The sequence below is a fragment of the Oryctolagus cuniculus genome, chromosome 6 (assembly GCF_051225735.1).
Source record: "Oryctolagus cuniculus isolate XC-2025 breed Fujian yellow rabbit chromosome 6, ASM5122573v1, whole genome shotgun sequence".
Lineage (NCBI taxonomy): Eukaryota > Metazoa > Chordata > Mammalia > Lagomorpha > Leporidae > Oryctolagus > Oryctolagus cuniculus.
This window is the reverse complement of record NC_142872.1, coordinates 1,471,369-1,496,049: the sequence shown is the minus strand read 5'-3', so window position 1 is coordinate 1,496,049 and position 24,681 is coordinate 1,471,369. Positions and strand designations below refer to the sequence as shown.

The 24,681-nt window shown below is 45.1% G+C and overlaps 1 protein-coding gene and 1 pseudogene across 1 annotated transcript in view; one reads left to right on the top strand and one right to left on the bottom strand.

Moving 5' to 3' along the window:
* Window positions 1-24,681, bottom strand: part of LOC149125898 (olfactory receptor 2T27-like) — a 31,022-nt gene that overhangs the window by 5,068 nt on the left and 1,273 nt on the right. The window lies entirely within an intron of this gene.
* Window positions 17,211-19,218, top strand: LOC149125899 (olfactory receptor 2T27-like; annotated as a pseudogene).

Here is a 24,681-nt window from a genome sequence, read left to right as displayed (position 1 = left end):
CAAAAAAAAAAAAAGATATATTTCTGAACAAAAAATCTGTAAGATAGGTCATACTTGAAACAGCAATGGGTAACACATACATGCTAAGTAGAGGTCACAGTTTTAAGTACCTTGCACTTAGTAATTACCCTCATGGGCAGTTTGCTATGTCATATTTTACAGATAAGGGACCCCAGCAGAGAGGTTTGCTCACTTAGCCAAGATGAAATGGGTAAAAAGTACAGAACCTGGATTTGAACCTAGACAGGCTGATTCAGAGTCCGTGTGCCATCTCTTACCTGTGGGTGATGACTGAGCATCTTATCCCCTCCCATCCAGACTTCTCCTCTGCCCTCCAGCTCCCACACCCCTTCACACACACAAACCTACTGACACCCACACTCAGAATCCTGCTCCCATCTCTCACCTTGATGAGAACCAAGTCAGGAACCAAGCATCTCAGATGGTGGGCAGGTGGAGAACAGTGTCACCCGGTGGCCTGTCCTCTGTCAACACCAGTGCCTGTCTCCCAGTCCAAGCCTTACCCAGGTAACTCTTCTCTGCCCTGCTTCCATGCAGAGCCAGCAATCCCTTCTGGCTCTCAGTGTCTGGGATCCCCCACGTGTAGGTTTCAGGTCCTGTGGAAATGAAAGTCTCATAAATTGCTGAAAGATTCTAATTTACACACTTTGAAAGAACTGACCTGGAAGTGAGCTTCCCTTCACTCCTGGCAAGAACCAGATGACTGATCCCAACTAAACCTCAAGTTTATGAAGCTGTTCCAGCCGGTCACTATCAACCTTGGAAACTGACCTCCCCAAAGGGAATCAGGCACATTCTTCACAGAAAATCACCCCAGACGATTCAGTTAATATTTACAAAGAAAACACTGTGGGACTGATGCATCCCTTGCAGGGGGGCTATGGCAATGCAGGAAATGAGAAACAAATGTGAGCTTGTGCATCAGTAAAGGAACTGCCTGATGAAATGAAACACTGCTGTTATGTAATCACTTCTGGGGGCTCCGATCACCTTTGCCCATTAGGAATTCTACCCCCAGGCATTAATTAACTTTTCTCTTGAGAGTTGCTTGAATTTCTTCCAGATTCAGGAGGAACTGCCTAACCAAGTAGGAGGGACTTGGAGGGTACAGATCAGATATGTGGGTGCTGCATCCAAGGCCACAGAGGTCAGGAATGCTCAGGCAGGGCACAGGGTGCTTCTGAGCTGCGAGACCTGGCACAACCTCTGATGTCTCCCTTTAAGGAGAGACACAAGGCCCCTACCCACACACTCCACTGATGTCTTCCCAGAGAAAACATACGGACCTAGAGTGTGCAGTAGGGGGTGAGAGAGCCAGTGTAGGTGCCCACAGCAGGTGAGACTTGCAGCGTTGTGAGGTCTCCTTGCCTGGCCTCTCTCACCACTAGGGTGGTGGACTCCAGGACAGCAGCTGAGTCCTCAGAGGCAGAGGGAACCTCACTCCCAGGAACTGTGTTTGTGTTCTTTGATCTGTCTGGAGACTCCCTGAGGACCCAGTCCTGGAACTCCCTCAGCAAGGGCAGCTTTGGTGGAGGGCATTTGTCAACAACATTCAAAGGCAAATGCACCACCTGCTGTCATCAGAAACAAGGACCTGTCAGCTGGGGCAAACAGCAGACAGGGCAGGCTGAGGGAGGGAGAGGCTTTCAGGAATAAGAATGTGAAACAATCCAAGGCACCCTGAGCAATCAAGCAGAAGTGCTCATATATATTTTTTTAATTTTTATTTAGTAGATATAAATTTCCAAAGTACAGTTTATGGATTACAATGGATTTCCGCCCCCATAACTTTCCTCCCCCCGCAACCCTCCCATCTCCCACTCCCTCTCCCATTCCATTCACATCAAGATTCATTTTCAATTATCTTTATATACAGAAAATCAATTTAGTATATATTAAGTAAAGATTTCATCAGTTTGCCACCACACAGAACACAAAGTGCAAAATACTGTTTGAGCACTAGTTACAGCACTAATTCACATTGAACTACACATAAGGACAGAGATCCTACATGAGGAGTAAGTGCACAGTGACTCCTGTTGTTGACTTAACAAATTGACACTCTTGTTTAAGGTGTCAGCAATCTCCCCAGGCTCTAGTCATGAGTTGCCAAGGCCATGGAAGCCCCCTGAGATTGCCAACTTTGATCTTATTTCAAGAAGGCCACAGTCAAAGTGGAAGTTCACTCCTCCCTTCAGAGAAAGGTACCTCCTTCTTTGATGGCCCGTTCTTTCTACTGGGATCTCACTCCCAGAGATCTTTCATTTAGGTGTTTTGTTTGTTTGTTTGTTTGTTTTTGCCAGAGTGTCTTGGCTTTCCATCCCTAAAATACTCTCATGGGCTCTTCAGCCAGATCCGAATACCTTAAGGGCTGATTCTGAGGCCAGAGTGTGGTTTTGGACATCTGACATTCTATGAGTCTGCTGTGTATCCCACTTCCCATGTTGGATCGTTCTCTCCCTTTTTTTATTTTATCAGTTAGTATTAGCAGACACTAGTCTTATTTATGTGATCCCTTTATCTCTTAGACTTATCATTGTGATCTATTGTGACCTGAAATTGATCACTTCGACTAGTGAGATGGCATTGGTATATGCAAACTTGATGGGATTGTATTGGAAACCCCTGGCACATTTCTAACTCCACCACTTGGGGCAAGTCCGATTGAGCATGTCCCAAATTGTACATCTCCTCCCTCTCTTACTTATTTATTTGAAAAGCAGAGTTACAGAGAGACAGAGGCAGACTCAAGACAGAAAAAGAGAAGGTCTTCCATCCACTGACTCACTCCCCAGATAGCCGCAACAGCCAGAGCTGCTCCAATCCAAAGCCAGGAGCCAGGAGCTTCTTCCAGGTCTCCCACATGGGTGCAGGAGCCCAGGACTTGGGTCATCTTCCGCTGCTTTCTCAGACCACAGCAGAGAGCTGGATTGGAAATGGAGCAGGTGGGACTCCAACCAGCGACCATTTGGGCATACTGTAGGAGGCAGCTTCACTCATTACTCCACAGCGCCGCCCCCTGTGTTCATATTATTAAAATGTCTAAACTACCTAAAGTGATTTACAAATTCAGTGAAATTTCTTCAAAATAAAACTCCAATACCATTTTTCATAGAAATAGGAAAAACAATCCTAAAAAATCATGTGGAATCGCAAAATATCCCAAACAGTCAAGGCAACCATGGGCAAAACTGGAGGCATCATATTAGCTGATTTCAACCCATATTAAAAAACCATTGTAATTAAAACAGATTCATCAACCAATGGAAGAGAATAAGGACCCAGAAATAAACCTACACACATATGAATCATCGTCCACAAAGATGGCAAGAACACATACTGTGGGCCGGCGCCACGGCTCACTAGGCTAATCCTCCACCTAGTGGCGCCGGCACACCAGGTTCTAGTCCCGGTCGGGGCGCCGGATTCTGTCCCGGTTGCCCCTCTTCCAGGCCAGCTCTCTGCTGTGGCCCGGGAGTGCAGTGGAGGATGGCCCAAGTGCTTGGGCCCTGCACCCCATGGGAGACCAGGAAAAGCACCTGGCTCCTGGCTCCTGCCATCGGATCAGCGCGGTGCGCTGGCCACAGCGCGCCGGCCGCGGTGGCCATTGGAGAGTGAACCAATGGCAAAAAGGAAGACCTTTCTCTCTGTCTCTCTCTCTCACTGTCCACTCTGCCTGTCAAAAAAAAAAAAAAAAAAAAAAAACACATACTGTGGAAATGACAATCTCTTCAGTGAATTGTTTGGAGAAAACCAAATATGCAAATGTAGAAAAATTGCTAACTATATATAACACTCATCATACACATTCATATATATATATTTTCATATATATATATATTTAAATCAGCCCCAATGGATTAAAGACTTAAATCTAAGACCAAAAACTACAAAACTACCAAAGGAAAACACATGGAAAAATCTATATTCCACTGTTTGGATGATGATTTTTTTAGGTTTGACCCCTAAGGGGCAGGTACTAAAAACAAGAAAAGACCAGTGAGATCACATCTAACTAACAAACTTTGATGATAAAGGAAAAAATACAGTGAAGAATGACTTGTGGATTGGGAGAAAACATTTGTAAGCCATAACCTGATAAGGTATTAATATTCAAAATATATAAGGAACTCAAGTCAATAGCAAGAAAATAAACCTGATTCAAAAAAAAATGGCTACAAAAATGCTCATTGGGAAATGCGAATTAAGACCATAATGAGATATCACTTCACACAAGTTAGAATGCCTATTAACCAAAAAAAAAAAAAAAAACTAACATGCGTTGGTAACGGTGAGGAGCAAAAGGAACCGTTTCACCCTGTTGGGAGAAATGTGAGTTACTAGAGCCATAATACAAAATGGTACCATTTCCTCAAAAACACCAAAAATAGGAATTACCATATGACCAGGAAATCCTACTATCAGGTATTTATCCAAAAAATCTGAAGTCAGAATGTCAGACAAGTCTGCAATTCCATGTTAACCAAAGCACTGTTCACAATAGCCAAGTTATGGAATATATCAATATTGTATTATATAATAAGTGAATGGATAAAAATGTATAATATACAGAATAAAATACTATTCAGCCTTTTTAAAGATTTATTTTGAAAGTCAGAGTTACAGAGAGAGAAAGGAAGACACAGAGAAAGGAATCTTCTATTCACTGGTTCATTCCCCAGATGGCTGCCAGGCCAAAGCCAGAAATCTAGAGCTTCTTCCAGGTTTCCCATGTGGGTGGCAGGAGCCCAAACACTTGGTTCATCTCCCATTGATTTACCAGGCCACCAGCAGGGCACTGGATCAGAAGCTGAGCAGCCAGGACATGAACCAGCACCCATACAGGACACCGACACCGCAGCTGGCGGTTTTACTGGCTCTGCCACAACACTGGCCCCTATTCAGCTTTTAAAAAAAAAGAAATTTTGTCATTTAAAACTACATTGTTAGAATCAGAGAACATTATGCCAAATGATATAAGCCAGACACAGATAATATGACAAATACTGCAAGTTCTCACTTAAATGTGGAATCTAAATGGTTGCTACCAGAGGCAAGAAGAATAATAGGGTTTTTCCTTTAGATATGTTGACTGTGTGGTGAACACAGTAAATAATAATGTATTGTACAAAATCACTGGAAATAAATTTCAAATGTTCTCATCACAACATGTGATCAGTATTTCAGGTGATGTATAAGCTTATTTGCTTGATTTAATTATTCTGTTTCTTTTTTTTTTTTTTTTTTTTTTTTTTACAGGCAGAGTTAGGGAGAGAGACAGAAAGGTCTTCCTTCCATTGGTTCACCCCACAAATGGCCACTATGGCCAGCGCACTCTGTGGATCCGAAGCCAGAAGCCAGGTGCTTCCTCCTGGTCTCCCAGGTGGGTTCAGGACCCAAGCACTTGGGCCATCCTCCACTGCCTTCCCAGGCCACAGCAGAGAGCTGAATAGAAGAGGAGCAACCAAGACAGAACTCACACCCCAACTGGGACTAGAACCCAGAGTGCCAGTGCCGCAGGCAGAGGATTAGCCTAGTGACCCGCAGCGCCGGCCTGATTTAATTATTCTACATTGTACTCATAAATTACATTATCAAGGCCTTGGTGCTATGGCATAGCAGGTAAAGCCGCCACTTACAGTGCTGGCATCCCATATGGATGCCAGTTCGAATCCAACCTGCTCCATTTCCAATCCAGCTCTCTGCTGTGGCCTGGGAAAGCAGTGGAAGATGACCCAAGTCCTGGGCCCCTGCACCCATGTGGGAGACCTGGAAGAAGCTCCTGGCTCCTGGCTTTGGATTGGGGCAGCTCTGGCCGTTGCAGCCATCTGGAGAGTGAATCAGCAGATGGGAGACCCCTTCCCTCTTTCTCTGCCTCTGTCTCTCTGTAACTCTGCCTTTCAAATAAATAAATTTTAAAAATATATGAACACTTCTGCCTGATTTCTCAGGGTGCCATGGAGAGTTTCACATCCTTATTCCTGAAAGCCTCTCCCTCCCTCAGCCTGCCCTGTCTGTTGTTTGCCCCAGCTGACAGGTCCTTGTTTCTGATGACAGCAGGTGGTGCATTTGCCTTTGAATGTTGTTGACAAATGCCCTCCACCAAAGCTGCCTCTCCTTCTCTCTCTGTGTAACTCTGACTTTCAAATAAATAAATAAATCTTTCATTTAAAAAATAAATTACAGCATCATTATGTACCCTATAAATAGTCATGACTGTAATTTGCCAACTTATAATTTCAATTTTTTCTATAAAGTTACAAAACAAGAAATTTATATGTGACCAATGCAAAAAACATTTTTGAAGGGTTGTTAAAAGACTCAATAGAGAGAAAAGTGACACAAAGATGCACATGTTCTCTAGGCAGCCATGAGACACACCCCTCTACTGGAGGAGGAATGAGACTCTCCCAAAGCAAAATGGTGCAACTGTGGGGGTCAAAGTATAGCATAATTGTGTGTTTTTCTTTAAAAAGATTCCCTACATGGAAGTGTGAGCATGTAGTAAGTTCTCTAATTGTACAAATACCCAGGAGAGCCTTGGAATTCCGCACCGTGGTCCCCAGGTCCCTGATGATGGTGGGTCCCAGAGGCCATCCAACAGTGTGGTTATCAGCTGTAGCTGATTACCTGAATTTCACCATCTGCACAGGGACCCTTCCTGTTGCTCAAGCCTCCCACAAGTTGTGGCTCTGGCAAGGTGACCAGGAAAGAAGTGCCAAGGTCAGGCAATACTAAGGTCACCCCGTGACTTCTCCAAAGAGCACAGACTGAGAACAGCTTCACAATCTACAGGACATGGCTGGGCGATTGGTCCATCTCCTTCCTCCATCCATCAGAGACAACACAGAGAGACAGCATCCTGAGCTCTCAGTAGACACCACCTGCACCACCCAGAGGAAGGTGCTTCACCTTCTGGGGTTCAGTGCTCCCCACCATAACTCAAAGTCTGGAGAATGATGTCAGACAGATAAAAGTGATTATCTCTGCTGTATCCAGTGCAGGGGAGTATGGAAACCAGCTTCAAGATCCCAACAATTCCTTAGGGATGAGCTGTAGCATATTTTTAAGAAGTACTACAGTGATAATAGAAATAAGAAGTAAAAGGAATACCATCCCAAAATTCAAATTTTCTTCCATTTCTTTTCTACATGAATAAAAGCATCATTTTTACTGGTTTAATCATTATGTAGCTTTTTTCTTTTTTAAGATTCATTCATTCATTGAAAAGCAGTTACAGAGAGGCAGAGAGAGAGAAAAGGCCTTGATCTGCCGATTCACTCCCTAAAGGGCCACAACAATTGGAGCTGGGCCGATCCAAAGCCAGGAGCCAGGAGCTTCCCTTGGGTCTCTCACATGGGTTCAGGGGCCCAAGCACGTCAGCCATCCTCCTCTGCCCTCCCAGGCACCAGCAGGGAGCTGGATCAGAAGTACAGTGTCTGAGACTCAAACCAGCTCCCATATGGGATACGGGCACCAGTGGCAGCCCTACCAGAAGCTACACCACAGAACCAACCCCAGTCATTATGTAGCTTTATATACTGCTTTGGCATTTTATCACTGACAGAAGATATCCTCCATGAAGCTACATACTTCACGTATGCCTACATAATTCTCAGGGGATTAATAATGCTCCATGGAGTGGACTTAACAAAATGCATTTATATGTTTCTCTGTAACTGGACATTTTTTTCTAATTTCTTACTGATAAAATGTCAGCTACATGAAAATATATGGGAGTATACACCTTACTCTCTTTATTAATAATTACTTTAACTTTTTCCTTTTTTAAATTTTATTTAAGGTAAACAAATTTCATGAATTTCATATATGCAGATTTAGGAACATAGCGATACTCCCACCCTACCCTCCTGCCCGCCCATGCTCCCATCCTTCTTCCTCCTCCCTCTCCTATTCCCACTCCTAATTTTCACAAAGAGCTATTTCATTTCACTTCATACGCATAAGGTTAACCCTACACTAAGTAAAAAGTTCAACAAATATTCTGAAGAAAAAAACACTGTTCCTCAACAGTAGAGACAAGGGCTGTAAACAACCATCAGATCTCAAAATGTCAATTTCACTCCAATACATTACATTTTAGCTACTCTATTAGTTACCACAGATCAGGGAAAACATATGGTATCTGTCTTTTTTGGGACTGGCTTATTTCACTAAGTATAATGGTTTCCAGGTGCATCCATTTTGTTGCAAAAGACAGGATTTCATTTTCTATTTTACAGCTGAGTAGTATTCCATAGTGCATGTGTGTGTGTGTGTGTGTGTGTATACACACCATAATTTCTACATCCAGTCATCAGTTGATGGACATCTGGGTTGATTCTGTATCTTACAATTGCTTTCACTTAAATACCCAGAAATAATTAATTTACTTTACACAGTTACAAAGATTGATGTGCACACAAAATTTTGGTATGCACAAGTAGTTTGATCTTCTAAAAAAAAACACGTTTGGGAGGGTTTCTTCTGTAGGCTTCTTTGAAAGACCCTGACTTTTGACCCATTCAGCTCTCTGACAATCTACCCAACTGATAGGCTGATGGGTCTGACCCCTCCAGCACTTACACTAACCAGCCAACATGGGAAGGCAGTAACTGCTGTTGGAAACACCCAACTCTTCCCCAGTGGTTTGAGTAAATGGTTTCACTGATGGAGGCAGTGGTAGACAAGTTGTTTTCTGATTTGTTTTGGGAAATATTTCTCCACCAATAATTAGGACATTCTAGAGTTGCATATTTGAAATCACATCCTTAAAATCTGAGGCTTTAGGGAATGGCATTCTTTGGTTTAACTCTTGACTCTGCTCTCACTAATCATGTAGCTCAGAAAATAGATTAAACTTCCTGGCCTCTCTATGGCCCACACAGGTAATAATCTAGATTTCATGAGGCTAGCGTGAGACTACAAGACTCCTGCCTCAATGATTGACACAAGTGAGTGTACAACAAATAGCAGCTATGATTAGTATTATTTACTGGAGAGACAGGCAGACAGACAAACCTCCCTAAAGGACTGTAGTTAGAGAAAATAATACAAAACAATAACATTGATAACAAACACAGAGCATCAAGCACAAAGCAGCAACAAGGTTCTCCCTGACTTTAGCAGGAAACCACCTTACACATACATTCAGGTGCCCTGTTCAGTGGGACTGAATGTGATCCCCGCACCAATCTCCTGGGCACAGGGCATATATGAAGCCCAGTCACATGCATCTCCCCAAGAGTCAGTTCTTTGAATTTGGGATTAGGCAGTGATGGTAGAGGTGGCTGACAGCTGCAGACAGAAGAACCAGTGAGGGTGGCAAGGAAGGAATTTGAGGGAATAGAAAAAAAGTGGACCAAGGAGAACACAGATGTCACAGCCTTGCCTTTAAACATAGAGTGAGGTCCAGGCATTTGGCACAGTGGTTAAGACACCACTTGGGACACAGCATCCCATATCAGAGTACCTGGTCTCAAGTCCCAGTTCTGCTTCCAATTCCAGTTTCCTGCTAATGTGCACCCTAGGAGGCAACAGATGATGTCTCAAATACTTGGAAATTTGCTACCCATGAGAGAAACCCAGATGGAGTTTCCCACTCCTAGCTTTGCCAGGCCCAGCCCCATCTATTGTGGGCATTTGGGGCATGATCAGTGGATGAAGATCAATCGATCTCTTTCTCCCCCCCCCCCAAATAAAATGAAAAATAATGCAACTAAAAAAATGAATATAAAGTACTTCAGCCATGAACCTAAATTTGACACCTGGGTAAGATGAGAGCTTTTTAAAAAGAAACTCATATTATTCCTTTTCCCTCTCTAAATCCCTGGTGGCTCCTTGGAAAAAGATGTAGCAGATGTTGACTAGGTTTCTGATAGGACAGTACATTAGGGTCAGGAGACCACAGAAAGCAGCCCTGGCCAAGTCCATGTTTGGACAAGAATAAAGACACTTTCTCCCTGGGCTTTGCTTGTGTACTTCCTGGGATGATTTAGGCACCTGGAACCCAGGTTTCAATGAGAATCTCTCAACAATGATGTTTAAAGAGAAACATGGTGGTTGTTACTGGATCCCATATTTTCCAAAGGAGGATGGCCCATACGCAGCTTCAGGCTCTAGGAATCAGAAGTTCAACACTGCCATCAGAACACAATGATCAATAAATACAAGTTGAGTGAGTAAAAGCATCAACAAATAAAAATTCTGCAGCAACAGAACAAGCTTAAATGTGGTTTAAAAAAATGAATACACTTGGCAGATATGGCAAAGAATCATCACCCAGTTCATCTTGGTATTCATGGCTTAGGAGTAGGGAGGGTTTGCCTGTCTGATGCATGGCTGCTTTGAGAATGACAGAGCAATTGAGAATGAGGCACTGGGTACGGGCCACATTTTGTCATCTCTTTTGTACTCTTCAAACACAGGGTACCATTTATTGTTCATAAAATAACCATGCATCTGATTTTGAGAAAGAGGCCAAGGTCATATTTTTTCACTGAACTAATGTGTTGACTTGATCTAAAATGTCAATTTACTAGGTCTGTGTATACATGCCACCAAAGTCATGTTGTGGGCATCCATGCATGCTGACATAGCTGGCATTCCCAAGTGTAAGTCTGGCACAGGTGTAACACACACTGGCCACTCAGCAGACCATGAGGCCATGGAGTTTGTGGTGACCCAGTTCTGGGCTCATTCTCAGATCCACCATTTGCTGAAATCATGATCTTGACCATTAAGCTCGTTAACTGTCAAAATTTTTGTGTCTTCATATACAAAGTAATGAACAATTACTTCTTGCATAATATTACTTACACATCTAACACAAAATGGAAAATAAATACTAGCTTGCTTCCCACTCTAACTCACTTTCAATTAAGAAATAAAACAACAGGACAAAAATGAAACTAGAACTGAAACCGGTTTTAGTAGATGCCATGAAAGAAGGGGAGAGGACAGGAGACAGGCCCTTCCTATCTAATTGGCAGGTGGGGCCAGTGCCTCGGCTCAATAGACTAATCCTCCACCTAGCGGCGCCGGCACACCAGGTTCTAGTCCCGGTCGGGGCGCCGGATTCTGTCCCGGTTGCCCCTCTTCCAGGCCAGCTCTCTGCTATGGCCCGGGAGTGCAGTGGAGGATGGCCCAAGTACTTGGGCCCTGCACCCCATGAGAGACCAGAAGAAGCACCTGGCTCCTGCCTTCGGATCAGGGCGGTGCGCCGGCCGCAGCGCGCCGGCCGCGGGGGCCATTGGAGGGTGAACCAACAGCAAAAGGAAGACCTTTTTCTCTGTCTCTCTCTCTCACTGTCCACTCTGTCAAAAAATAAATAAAAATAAAATAAAAATAAATAATTGGCAGGTGGCATGCAGTTTCCCCCAGACACCAAGATGCCATGTGTACTGATGTAGCTGTTAACATGCACCAAGCCCATCCCAAAGAACCTGGCATATATAATGGCTTGGAACAATAGCCTGGGGGCCCTGGCACCCCAAAGGATGGCACACAGCTGGGGCACTGTTTCCAGTGGAGCCCCAGCTTCTCCAGAAACCACAGACTTTGCCTCAGATCTTGATACTGGTTCCTATCTAGAAGTCACTAAAATCTATGCTGTGCCTCCTTTGTGAAGTCACCTAACTACCTGCACAGGAAACCCTAGGAAACACTTGAGAACCTGGGAGAGAGAATGAGTGGCTTTCAGTTTTGAAAAACTCATCCAGAAGAACAGCAGGGCCCCAGGTGTCTGCCCAGGTGAGGACCCCCCACCCACATTTGTAAAGATTCCCAAAGGATGAACAGCCATCACCTTCCTCCATGTCCTACATTAGAGACAGTACTCTGTGCCAGAGCCCCTTCTCCCTGTAAGCGCATCCCCCTCATGCTCATTAACCACGGGGCCTCTGCTCCAGAACTAAGCTGGGGGTCTGGAGACAAGGACTGGGCTGTGGTCCACTTCTTCTTGGTGCTGTGTGTGCAGTTCCTTTAGATGTTTCCTTTTAGGTTTTACCTGAGCAGCATCTGGAATTATGTAGCATGGAACTAAAGGAAGCTAACTGGCATTATAAAATAATTATTTGAACTAGACTGCCACTTAGTGGCCAGTCCCTCACCAATTTTGCAGATGTCAGATTTCGGGGAAGTTGGAATGGGGTCAAAACAAGTACTGGCATGGGATCAGAAGGAGCTAGAACCCATGCCTCTGCAACCTCTGAATCTTGGCTTTCTGTTCATCTGTAAAAGTCACACCGGGCACAGTCCCAGCACACAGTAGGCTGGCTAGTGGATATATTAGAGCCGTCTGTGTGTCCAGAGACTGCAGAGCTGAGAAATCCCAATGCCAGCTTAAATTATGGAACAAAAAGATGCCTACCTCCCCTCTCCCAGCCCTGTTTCACAGATGACAACATGACTTACAGGTCAGTCATCCTTGTTGTCAACCTGTCACTGAGTTCTGATTTTGGCCATGGTTATAGACACTAAGCAAGTCAGCAGAACTGTGGAAATTCCACCCACAAACCAGGTGTTTGCCTGTGTCGGGGAACGGGACAGCCTGGCCAGCTGTGCCCCTCCAGACATGTACAAGCACAAGAAGTTTAGTGCTGGGCTTTTTCCACCCTGCCCGTTGCTAATTGCAAGATCCTGTTTTGACTTTAAGCATCCTGTTATTGCATGTTTCCCACACTTACTCTTGCTGAGTTGGTAACATGTTTTCCGTGAATCATATATAAATAGGTGGATGGTGGGCGGGAGTTATGAATGAACGCTGGTAAAAGGCGGAGTTGTGAATGAACGCCGGTAACAGGTGGGAGCTGTGAATGAACGCGAGTAATAAGCGGGAGTGGTGAATGAAGGAGTTGTGAATGAATGCCGGTAATAGGGCGGGATATATAAGAGGGTTGGAGGAGGCGAAGACGGCGGGCGTTCGCAACATGTAATGCGAGTCTGCTGAAAAATAAAGTGGAAGCTGAAAAGCCGATAAACGCGTCTGGTGTCTCCGAGGTCTCGCCGGCGTTAACCTATCCGGAAGGTGTACGCCTGCATGCCTGGCCAATCACAAGTGACAACAAGGCAGCCACTGCTATCCTAGACTGTGTTTCCATGCATAGTGCCATGTGTGCAACCAAGTGGAAAGGACGACCAATCTTCTCACAGTCCCAGATATTCTTCAGGGAGTTGGCTGCTTGTGCCAAGTTGCTCAGCTGGTTTAGGGAACACCTCACCATGTCTGAATGCATCCTCAAACCCCAAGCTCAGGTTGTTTTGTTGATATGAATGATGTGAGTTTTTGTGCCTTCCAAAGAATCTCCTTTGACTCCAGTCTTTCCTTTTCAGCTAGAATTAGTGAAGGTTTCCTTCAATGAACCCCATGCAGCCTTACTCAGCTGCCACAACATGCATTTCTCACCTGACTGTTGCACAGGACACAACAGAAATACCCTTGGTGAACACCAGCTTGGGGGAGACAAAATTCACTCAAGGAAACAAGAGCAGGTCAAGAGCTGGCTTTCTCAGCTATGGTACTGTGCATCTTTGGGCTGGTTAAATTTGCTCTGTGCCTATTCCGTGCATTGCAGGGTGTTAACAACTTCCTGCCCTCTTCTCATTCAGTGCCATTATCAACCCCCATGACCTCACTGTGACAACCAAAATTGTCTTCTGACCCTCCCAAGTGTTCCCTGGGGCAAACCCATCCTAAGAACCTCTGGGCTACAGTCCTGGTCCCTACAACTGCTCTCAATCATTTCACCTGGAGGGCTTGTGCTCTCCACCTTCTGAGCCCCACCCAGAGTTCCAGAATTGAGCCCAAAGTAGAGCCTAAGGAGGCACTTGATCCAGGGACCACCCTTTGCCTAAGGAGCCTAGGAGGTGCATCTGGTTGGCACCGCTGTTGTTCCTGTGTTCCTGTGTCATTGAGACCCCTAAGTTAGCTGTTCCCAGATTAGCTGCATGTTACAATCACCTGGAAATCTTTCAACTCTTCCAAACAGTGAGGAGTAGGCTTTGCTATTATTATTATTATTTTGAGCTCCCCAGATCATTGGAATGGACAGGTCTGGAGACCTCTGCTCTAGACACCTTTACCTCGTCTGTGATGTGAAGATTTGGGACTAAGGGACATGAGCTCCCAGCACATGCATCCTCTAGGACTCAACACCAGGGCTAATCGTGAGCACTCCTCAGGATCAGGTACTCCTACTGTCCTCACATAGGGAAAGGGGGCAAACACAATTACAAATAGGAACACTAAACAGACTGCAGCTCCCCTAAAAGCGGTACCATGAGAAGAGGCAGCCCTAGGAGGAAAGTGGGAAGATTCTGGAGGTGCTCTGTGTAGGAGACAAATGTCACAGTTTCCATGTGAACTTCCCCAGGGACCTCACCAGGCTTCTGAGCCCCAGCCAGGAGAACAAGGACACAGAAGAAAGAAAAACACCAACAAGAGACAGAGATTCCTGATGGAGGCTGTGGATCAGGTCAATGTGAGGTGAGTACACAGTGGGAGGTACAAGAGATGGGCAGTCACTCAACTCCTGCCCTGTGCCCTGTGCTTGCAGCCCCAAAACTGACCACCATGGGAAGTCACGGAAAGGCAATTCCATAGCTTCTCTTCTGTCGAACTCCCAGCAGTTAGAGTCTCTGGCCATCTAGTAGGTGACTTTTTTTTTTAGGTTATCACTGCCTTTCCCATAGAGATATATCCTCAGTTGAAAAATTAAGTTTGTGCTTTACGAAAATCAGCCAAACTGTAGGGACATAAAATATAATTGAATCATAACAGGAGAGCCAGAGAGTAAAAAGGAAAGTCTGGTGCTGGATATAACTCCCCACCCAGAATCGATCATTTGTGTCCAGGACTTCTTCCTTTTCCTTCATTCTAAAGCACTTCAGTGACGACTACTGGCATTTCTGATGTGGGCATGCTGAAAGACACTGGGGTAGAAACACATATTCTCTTCCTCTGAAAGACAGTGAGAAAGAAAGCAAATCCACCTAAATATGATTCAGACACCCCATGCACACATATGTACACACAAAATGTACATGTAAACTCATACATACATACCTGCACAGGCACACATCCTACATTCATTGCAATCCTGAGAAACTGCCATGAGAAGAAAACTCAACAGTGCCAAGACAACTGAGGAAACATTTCTGAGAGCAGGCACCAAGGCACCGCCCTGCAGAGCGGGTGTTGGGTGCAGATGGCCAAGGCAGAGGGCAGCGACAGAGATGGAGATGTTCCTTCTGGTAAGCGTGTTTCTTTTGCCTGCTCACCACACACACTTATAGTCAGTCCTCCAGCATTGGCTGAGGCCACTGTGCACCACATTGTATGCAGAAGGTCACAGAAAGCAGGAAACAGTCCCTTGCTGCAAGAAATCTGCAGTCTACATGGAGAGATTCCATGTGCAGCAGAGGTTCGAACCCACCCAATCACAACAAACACTCCCCTCTTCTAAAAGATCTCTAAGAGGGAGAGGCTAGGGGACTTTTGCATGGAGGTATACGTGTGGATTGTGTGATTATTGTGCAACACACATTTGCTTAAATGAGGAAAGGAAGAGTTCTGATGTTTATTGTACACCTGTTACAGGAAAGGCACAGCATCACCATTCTCAACCAATACTTATAATAACCCTGAAAAATGGACACGAGGATCTCTTTTATAGGGCCAAGCAGAAGCTGGGGTTATCATAGTGGTAACAGTACTGATATTACTAGCAGTTCTTCCCAAATGGCACATGGCTCCCCCCAAGCACTCCACATGTATTAACCATTTGGTGCATCCAACACTCCTAACAATTTTCAAGATAAAGAACCTGAGGCTGAGGGGCCTGTCCAACCAAATAGTTTGGAAATGGTGGAGCTGGGGCTTCTACCCCAGCAGCCAGGCTCCAGAGAGTAGGTGCTGAATCTTAGTGCTTTAAGTTGGGTAAAGCCAGCAAAGAACATTCGGCGAAATAAAGGTCAAAATATTACAGACATCAAACAGGTGGCTCAGAGGAGAGGGGGAGAAGGAAATGAAATGATGGGAAAGGTGACAAACAGGATGCAGAGGTTCCCGACCAAGGGTGACTGTGGCCTGATGGGGACATTGGGTTATGTCTGAAAACCATTTTGGTTGTCATAGCCAGAGGGTTTCTATTAGCATCTAGAAAGTAAGGCCGTCGGATGCTGCTGAATACCTTGCAAGGTGCAGGACTGTGCATGAAACCACCCACTGCAAAATGCCAATTGTGCCAGAACAGTCAGAGGACTTTGGATCTTGCCTAGAAAGTCAGTGTTTGTTGATCCAAAAATAATTGAATGGAAGAGTTTTCTGCACAAGGCCCACACTCCTCAACAATAAAATCGTGGTGGGGGAAGGTGTTGGACACAAAATCCACTGGTTCTGAGTCATCTGAGACACCAAGCAAGACATGCGCCTACAAGGAGCCCAAACCAGAATGATGCAAGGACATTCTTTTTGGGAAAATATTTTAAAATGAACCTGGGATTTTGCCTTCATTCAGATATGGTGAGGGCAGCAACTCAGAAGACAATGCCACAGAGAGATGGTTTGTCAGTCAGGGCCCCTAAGAGGAAGCAGCATGGCATGCCACACAGGCTGCATGGGAAAGCAGGAGGGGCAGTCAGGAGGCAGAAGAGTGGAGACGTGGCAGGCAAAAGCCTGTTCTGTGGTTTTCACAGTAAGGAAGGGAGGAGTGAGGACAGTGTGACGACGTTGGCAGGTTCTGGGCTATATGGGGTGACTGAGGGCAGGGGTAGTGTCTCAGATGGCAGGAACCTAATAAAACAAGGCCTAGAAATGATAAACGTTCAAGGAATGGAAAATACTAGCTACCTTTATTCAAACGTTGCACACTGATACATGTATAGATTTATACTATGCTCCTTTAACATGTAAAAATATCATGGTCATTTCTGGAAAGTTTTTTTAAGTTAAAACACAGGGGGAAAGGAGGCAGGAAGGTGCAGTTGGTATGGGATCCATCAGATTGCACATGCAAGGCACACTTTCAGAGGGCAAGTTTCTGCACCTGAGCACAGAAGTGCAAGGCTGAGACTCCAGAGAACCAAGGCAACAAGAGGAAAGTGCACAGCACAAGTCTTCCAGCTGGAAAAATTCACCTGCTGGCCAGACCAATGGTTCCAACTATTTTTCTAAGATGTATTGTATTCATTATAAAGGCAAAGTGAAGTGACAGAGAGAGAGAAAGACAGAGAACGAGATGTTCTATATGCTGGTTCACTCCCTAAATGGCCACAATAACTGGGACTGGGTTAAGCAGAAGCTAAGAGCCCAGGATTCTATCCTGTCTCCTACATACGAGTCAGGGACCCAAGTAATTGGGTCACCTTCCATTGCTTTCCCAGGCACATCAGCATGGAGCTGGATCAGAAATGGAGCAGCCAACACTCAAAGCAATGCTCAGATGTGGGATGTCAGCATTGCAGCATCAACTTAATCTGCTGTGCCACAGCACCAGTCTCCAGATTCCATCTATTTGTGAGAGAAATCTACCACCTAGACCCTCACAGAAGTAAGACTTTTCAACAAAATAATCTGCATGTCTGTGGGTGTAGTTTTCCAATTAGGCATAAGAACAAGGGTTTTAATTTTTATTTGTGCATTCACTTGCTTATTTAAGTACCAGAAATATCACTGCATATTTTACAAAACTCAGAGCACTATAATATGCTGTTATTTCTCTAGCTTTTGGAAGTGGAAATTTAGGTCACTGGTTTTCACTGTCTCCTCTTTCTAGCCCACACATGAAGTTATAAATTTCCCTCTGAGCACTGCTCTGCTGCAATCATGTTTTCATGTAATTTTTCATTACAAAATAATGTCGACCCCACAGAAATGCACAAGAGCATCTCAGAGGACTTCTGCTGCTCTTGTCAGGCTCTCCAGCCATTGACCTTCTGCATCTTCATCCATCGCCCATCCCTGTCTCTGAGTGACTGTTTTTCTGCCCTTTGTGAGCCGGTTCACTTTCCTCCCCACAGTGAGGATTGGCAGGAAGTGGGCAGACAGCCCTGGAACTACTCCTCTGCCTCTGGCTTTGTCCTGACCAGCCTTTTTAACAACAGTCAGATGCACCTGTTCCTCTTCGGCATGGTAGTGTTGATCTACCTCCTCACCATGGCCGGCAACACCTCCATGGTCCTCCTGATCTGGGCCGATGCCCGGCTCCACACGCCCATGTACTTCCTTCTCAGCCAGCTGTCCTTCCTGGACATCTTCTTTACTTCAGTCACTGTCCCCAAGATGACAGTTGGACGAGCATCTCGTTTGAGGGCTGTGGGGCACAAATGTTTTTCTTCATGTTCCTGGGAGCTGTGGAGTGCCTCCTGCTGGCCCTCATGGCCTATGACTGCTACGTGGCCATTTGCAACCCTCTGCGCTACCCAGTGCTCATGAGCTGCTGGGTCTGTCTGCTCATGGTTGTGGCCTCCTGGCTTGGAGGGTCCCTCAATGCCTCTATCCAGACCTCTATGACCCTGCAATTTCCCTACTGCGGCTCACGGAAAATTGCCCACTTCTTTTGTGAAGTGCCCTCGTTGCTGATGTTGGCCTGTGCAGACACTGAGGCTTAAAAGGAGGTGCTCTTTGTGACTGGGGTGGTAGTGCTCCTGGTACCCATTCCATTCATCACCAGCTCCTATGCCCTCATCCTGGCAGCTGTGCTCTGGATGCACTCTATAGAGGGGCATCAGAAGGCCCTGGCCACCTGCTCCTCCCACTTAACAGTTGTCAACCTCTTCTATGGGCCCCTTGTCTACACCTACATGTTGCCCACATGCTACCACTCACCTGGCCAGGATGATGTAGTGTCTGTCTTCTATACTGTTCTCATGCCCATGCTTAACCCTGTCATCTACAGCCTCAGGAACAAGGAAGTGATGGGGGCAATGAAGAAGGTACTAGCAAAGGGTAGGCTTAAAACCAGGGAACAGGGAGGGCTGCCACTGTGCTGAAGGGCACCAGCGGCCATTTGCTAGGTCTGTATCCCACAGGTGCAACAGTGCAAGCCCTGACTTCTCTACTTTCAAACCAGCTCCCTACTAACGCACCTGGGGAGGCCCCTGCCCCCATCAGGAGACCCCATGGAGCTTCAAGCCCTGGCTTTGACCATGAACCAGTGGATAGAAGATCTCTCGCTTCTTCTTCCCTCTCCCCCTCTCCCTCCCTGCCACTCTCCTCTTTGCCTTTCAAATAAAAAAATTAAATTAAATTAAAAATTAAAAAACCAGGAGAGAGGCTGGAAACAAACACTTCAGTCCTCAGTTCAGTCACATGCACGGGTACAGAGACAGAAGATCCTCCGTGACTCCAGAATCCTGTTCTAGGATTTCCGACCTGAACAAGAAGCCAAGCCCCAAGTCCACGTGCAGAGAAGTAAAAGCGGTAGCCCTGCCTCCCTTCAGTCACCATCCTGCTCCTTCCTCAGAGTTATCCCAAAGACCTGAATCCACCCTTACTCCTCTCCATCAAGAAACTCCAGTTGAGTTCAGCTTCAGCCCTCCCTTGAGCACTGCAGTGTAGCTCATAATTTTGGTACAATGGATGCACAACAGCTTCCCTTCTCAACACAGTAAAATCCAAAGGGCCCTAAAAGCCCTTTATCCCTGATCACTTCCCCAATCTTCTTTCCTAGCACCCTCTCCTTCTTCACTCTCCTCCAGTCATGCCATGAATGAGCTACTGTTGCTCAACATTCCTAAACACATTGCAATTTCAGGGTCCTTCAACACAGAGACACTAGGCCTGGGGGCTTTCTCCTTCACTTCATTTAGGAACCACTCAAGTGTGACCATACTGATTACCCTGTCCAAGACAGCATTCCAACCCCATCCAGTTTCCTCCAATCCCATTTATAGATTTATCATTTATTTTCTCCATTATAATACTCTGTTCAGGAGGGCCAAGGCTTTGCTTTGTAAATGCTGTATTCTGGGCTCTGAGAAGCATGGCTGGGACATGAAATCTAACTAATAAACATTTGTTGAATGAAGAGATGATTTCAAAGAATATTTTCTTAAATAATCCTAACAGTATCAGTTATGTTTTTAGCTTACCCTTTTTGAAAATCTTCTCTCGTTGGCAGTGACACCATGTTCCTGGTTTTAATCTTACCACTGGTCTACTTTTTCCTACTAAGTGATGAAGGTCTTCCCATTTCTCTGCTAGACACTTCTCTTCTCAGCCCACATTCTCTCTGGTCTATCCCATTCAAGTCCATGGCTTCAGTTCACTTCTGACACCAAAGTCAGCCATGCAGAGAGACCAGCCAGATGTCTCCTCCAAACTTTTCACCATGTGCCCAACACTACATCAGTGTGCCTACTGGATCTCTCAAAAGTATTTCAAATCCATCATGCCAGGAATCAAAGTCCTAACCTCACCTTCAAACTCAAGCCTAGAGCTGGTAACCAAGTCAATGTCCTACAAAGTCAACAGGTCTCCATCACCTCCCATAGCTGAACCCTCGCCAAGTCGTATCCATGCAAATACCTTTCTTTCCACAGGGTACACTCCTCCAGAACACTACCAGGCCAGCACCACCTGCGGTGCCAGCACCCTGGGTTCTAGTCCCAGTCGGGGCACCAGATTCTTTCCCAGTTGCCCCTCTTCCAGCCCAACTCTGTGCTGTGGCCTGGGAGTGCAGTGGAGGATGGCCCAAGTCCTTGGGCCCTGCACCCGCATGGGAGACCAGGAGAAGCACCTGGCTCCTGGCCTCGGATCAGCGTGGTGTGCCGGCCACAACATGCTGGCCGTAGCGGCCATTGGGGGGTGAACCAACAGAAAAGGAAGACCTTTCTCTCTGTCTCTCTCTATATATCCACTCTGCCTGTCAAAAAAAAAAAAAAAAAAAAACCACTGCCACTAACACCATGATCCAAATATTCCTTATCTAAAAGATGCAAGAATTTCTAAATAGTCATTCCTTACACTGGGATGATGTGGTAATTTCCAAACAGATCTTCCTGCCTCTTTTCTTTCCTCACCCCCACATACACATACACAGCTTATTTTCCAAGAAGTAACCAAAAGGATCTCTAAATACAAATCTAAATGCATGTACCAACCCTACTCCTTAACCTTCACTAAATCCCTTTAGCATAGCTCTTACCATATATCGCCAGCTAATAATATTCTGACCTCACCTCAGAATCAGCACTTTAGTCATTCTGGTCTGGCTGAAAAGCCCACGAGAGCATTTTAGGCATGGAAAGCCAAGACACTATGGCAAAAACTGTCCTACATGAAGGACCTCACTGAGTGAGACCCCAGAGGAAAGAAATGGTCATCAAAGAAGGAGGTACTTTTCTCTAAAGGGAGGAGAGAACTTCCACTTTGCTTATGGCCTTGTCTAAACACTAACAGTTTGTGGATTCAAAAGACTTCCATAGCCTAGGCAGCTCATGTCAAGAGCCTCGGGTGATCACTGACATCATACATAGGAGTGGTAATTGCTAAATTAACAATAGGAGTCACTGTGCACTAACTTCCCATGCAGGATCTGTGTCCTCAAAGAGTTTTATTTGAGAATTAACAGTAAAACTTGTTCTCAAAGCTTTATTTCATTTCAGTGTATTAAGTGGAAGATATTCTTTGTCTCATAAGTTTTAGTTATGCCTAAGTGTCCAACTCCATTGCTTGTTTCCCTAGGTGCTTCCTTAATGGTAAAACTTGTTCTCAAGGACTTACTTTCTTTTAATGTATTAAGTGGAGGAAACGCTGATGTCTCATAAGTTATAGTTATGTCTGTGCTTATAAAAGATGTTATCATTCTTGGTGCTTCTTTAAAATTAATTAAGTTTCTAAAAAAAAAGTGGAATTAACTTCAAGATGCAGTGACTTTGAACAGCTCTTGTCTCCACTGTTGCGGAGCATTTTTTCTTTTTTCCTTTTTTTGGTGAAAATTGTTGAACCCTTTTCTTAGCATAGAGTTGGTCTTCTATGTGTAAAGTCAATTGAAAATAAATCTTAGTGGAGAATGGGACTGGGAATGGGAAAGGGAAGAAGAGGAGGGGTGGGAATGTGGGTGGATGGGAAGAATCACTATATTCCTAAAGTTGTACTTATGAAATGCATAAAGTTTGTGTTTCTTAAATAAAAAGTTTCTTTGGAAAAATAAATAAATCCCTTTAGCATGGCTCTTCACATATATCATCAGCTAACATATTCTTTAATTACTTCCTGCCCACCTTCCCCTATGACAAAGTAAGCTCCATGAGGGCAAGTAGTTTTGTGCTTGCATTTCACACATAGTAAAAATACATTAGTCATTAAAGAACAACTACATTATTGCATATCATATTTTCCGTTGTCTACAAAGTCCAGCAGAGCTCAGCCTCCTTGTCCTCATCTCACTCCTCCATAGCTCTCTCCCCTGTTCCTTCCTGCTTCCAGGTCATTACCAGAGCTGATCCTCTGTCTGGGATACTGCTCACTCCTCTGTGCTTAAGTACTACACATCCTCCCTTTCTAAGCTCAGGTATTGTCCCCACAAGGCAGCCATATCTGACATCCAAACAAAAGCAGATTCCTTTCCACATGTTCCCAGTTCCTTCCTAGCCCTCAGTCCCTCAATTAAATCTATATTCTCATGGTACAGTAAGCCTCATGAGAGCAGGGAGTCTATGTTTCTCAGTTTACTGTATTCCACAGTGCCTGATATTGCATGGACACACTGCAGTGTCTCAACCAATATCAAAGAAAAGAAAACATGGAGGAGAGGAAGGAATGTTAGGTGGGTATGAAAGAGGAAAAAGAAGGGAGGAAGAATGGATAGTCCCTGAACGCAGCCTCGGACCTCCAAAATAGGCCATGCTTTTACTTCTCCAAGGCTTAAGTGACACAAAGCAGATGCCAAAAAGAGATACCATAATCAATTTCAACAACCTTAAGATATCCCTAACTGTGCGGGCCAGCTGCACCAGTCGAACGGAACCTGAAGGAGGGAGTGGGAATGAAAAGAGGGACAAGGGCGCAGAGAATGGAGCCAAGACAACAAAGCTGATCAAGGGTCGTTCATTCTAGTCTCAGTGATATTTTATACACAACTAGCTACAGCTCAAGGCAACACAGACGTTAACAACACATGCAAGCAACTTATCGGGCTTTCTACAGCACAGTCATAGCATAGTTAATTTTAGCAGAGTGTTCTTTTTTGATCATTCTCCTTCAACATGGGAGTATGTGCCTGTCTCATCCCAGGAATTCCACAAGCCAAGACTGACCTTGACTTGTCTATGACTTGTTTACGGGCTGCCTACATCTCCCCTTTTTTTATTTGAGAATGGCCTCTGTCTTAGGTTGCCCTCAGTCATCTCTGTCCTTACCTGTCATTGGTAACTCTGGCAGCTTGGCCTAGAGCCCTGTCTTAGGTTGGTACAGGATGCTGAGCGTCTTACCCGTCTCTGAGGACCATTCCAGCTTGACATTAGGTGAGAGTAGAAATATACAGCCAAATATTAATTATTTTGATTACGAAAGAGGTTTGGTACAAAGCTTTAAATGATGAATCTCAGTCCATACAGACTGTAGCGAAATCAGCATAAATTGAAGAACACACAGAAAACATCACATACAAAGTAGGAAAAACAGTAGCGGTCCAGCATTGTGGCACAGTGGGTTAACGCCCTAGCCTGAAGCACCGGCATCCCATATGACCACCGGTTCGAGACCCGACTACTCCACTTCCAATCCAGTTCTCTGCCGTGGCCTGGGAATACAGTGGAAGATGGCTCAAGTCCTTGGGCCCCTGTACCCACGTGGGAGACCCAGAAGAAGCTCCTGGATTCTGGCTTTGGATCGGTGCAGCTCCAGCCATTGCAGCCATCTGGGGAGTGAACCAGCAGATGGAAGACACCCCTCCCCCCACCTCTCCTCTCTCTGTGTAACTCTGACTTTCAAATAAATAAATGTCTTTTAAAAAAAAAATAGAAACAAAACAGAAAACTTTAAAAAGAAGAAGAAGAAGAAAAGAAGAAACATGGGGAATCCTAGCTCTCTTACAGATGGGGAATGCCAAGATCTAAAGATGCAGGAAGCTGAACTCCAGAAACCACTGAACTGCAAACTTCAGGCACAGAAGATACTTCTTCCTAAGAAGAAAATGAGGGGATGGGGGGTATATGGGGAAGACTCAGAAAAGGCTAAAAAAAAAAAATCCCTGAACAACTACCAAAACCTTCCCCAAGACTGAAGCATCTACCACCTAACCTTTTAGAAATGTGCCGCCATTTAACTCTACTCTCCTGGACCGCTTTCAGCTGTGCTCACTGTATGTTTCCCCTCCCTGCCATGGGCTCTACTGTGCATTTGAGTAAAGGTGATGGTTAAAGAGACAAACAGAGGCTGTCTGCACACACTCGCTATACAGTCACATTATTATGCTGTCCTAAGTCTTTAGGGAGGTGCCCCCACAGTTCCTCGAACCAAGAAACATCACTGTATCAGCCTACAGCTTTGTCCTCAGTGTTCTTGAGTTGACCGGGCAAACAGAGGGTTTCTCAAGGTGGGCCTTCTTCACACTGGGCCAGGTAATTCTTTCTTGCGGTTGGGAAGGGGCTGTCTTATGCGCTCCAGGATGTTTAGAGCACTGCTGGTTCTACTTGCTAGGTGTGTTCTACAGTTCT